Source organism: Condylura cristata, unplaced genomic scaffold (assembly GCF_000260355.1).
Source record: "Condylura cristata isolate star-nosed mole 26May11 unplaced genomic scaffold, ConCri1.0 scaffold00002, whole genome shotgun sequence".
Taxonomy (NCBI): domain Eukaryota; kingdom Metazoa; phylum Chordata; class Mammalia; order Eulipotyphla; family Talpidae; genus Condylura; species Condylura cristata.
In genome coordinates this window covers 13,385,829-13,387,407 of record NW_004567103.1, presented here as the reverse complement: position 1 = coordinate 13,387,407, position 1,579 = coordinate 13,385,829, and the positions used below count along the sequence as shown (strand labels likewise).

Sequence of the window (1,579 nt, the reverse complement as noted above, 5' to 3'; positions counted from 1 at the left end):
CACTCTGTCTCTGGTGAATCCTCTCACCACCCCTGCACCTCTGGCCTGTACCCCAGTTCTGTATGCATAAATAAACAAATCTTTAAAAAAAATCAACATACAATCAAAGTCTTCAGCCACATTATAGAAGTTGAGGATACACATCCGAGTGCTGTAATTTGCACTGTTCCAGTTTTTAAATCCTCAGTCAAGCTCCAAAACAAATTAAAAATTACAAAACCAATATGGACATGCCAACCTCATCTCATTTCCTGTGACAGTTCTCTCAAGACAGGGTATGACACAACTAAGTCACAGCCCACCAAGACCGGACTCCAAGGACTCCTGCTTCCTGGTCCCCATCTGCTGCGAGGTAGAAAAGCAAAGCCAGGTTGGAGGCACTGGTCCACTTGGGTACTTACACTCATGGGGAGCAAATATCTTGATCTTCATGGTGCTAGGAGCCAGGTCCGTGGTCTCCTGCATCCTGTCGGCAGTGTTGGGGAACATGATGACCCCACCAGACAGCACTGTGTGAGCTCAGAGGCCCTTGTAGATTGAACATCACTCTTCATGACAGAGTTGAAGGTAGTTTCCTGGGTGTCACGGGAGTCCATGTCCAGGAAGGAGGGCTGGAAGATAGCCACAGGCAGGGGTTCCACTCATTGCCAATGGTGGTGACCTGACCCTCATTCAGCTCACAAGTCTTCTCCAAAGCAGAGCTAGAGGCCACCATGGCCATATCCTGCCCCAGAAGTCCAGGCCAGCATTACAGAGCTTCTCCTTGATGTCCTGTACCTTTTCCCTCTCTGCTGTGGGGTGAGCTGCAGCTACACTCCATGAGGATCTTTATGAGGTCCCATCAGGTCCTGGCCAGCCATGCTCAGGTGCCAGATGGTGTGGGGAGGTCATACCCCTCACTGGTGGGCACCATGTGTGTGATCCTGTCACCCAAGTCCACCATGATGCCAGTGACAGGGCCAGAGGAGTACAAGCAGAGCCTGGATGGCCAGTACCTGGCTGGGGTATTGAAGGTCCAGAACAGAATCAGGGATATCTTCTCACGGTTGAGCTTGGGGCTCAGAGCAGCCTCTGTCAGCAGCATAGGGCACTCCTCAGCAGCCACAAGCAGCTCACTGTGGAATGTGTAACCCAGATCTTCTCATGTATCCCAGTTAGTGGATTTCTTCAGGGTCAGGATGCCTCTCTTGCTCTGGGCTTCATCACCCATGCAGGGGTCCTTCTGGCCCATACCCACCATCACACCCAAGTGTGGGGGACCCTAAGGTGAAAGAGAAGCCAGCCCAAGGGGCATCATGGACCAGGAAGTGGCCCAGCAGCACATGCAGGAAACTTTGTCAAAGGTGAGTAATATCATCATCCTGGTATCTGGTGGCAGTGTGGAGCAGAGGAGCGACCCAGGGGCTGAGGCATGTGCTCTCATATTTGGAGGAGAAGCCCCAATCGTGTTCTCTTTTTAATTTTTTTAAGATTTATTTATTTATGCATACATATTTAGGGTACAGGCCATGGTGTAGGGGTGGTGAGAGGATTAACCAAAGACAGAGAGGGGAACAGAACAGCCAGATTGACAAAGTAA

The 1,579-nt window shown here is 50.7% G+C and overlaps 1 pseudogene; it reads right to left on the bottom strand.

Moving 5' to 3' along the window:
- Positions 1–291: 291 nt before the first annotated feature.
- LOC101619891 lies at positions 292–841 on the bottom strand (annotated as a pseudogene).
- Positions 842–1,579: the final 738 nt, after the last annotated feature.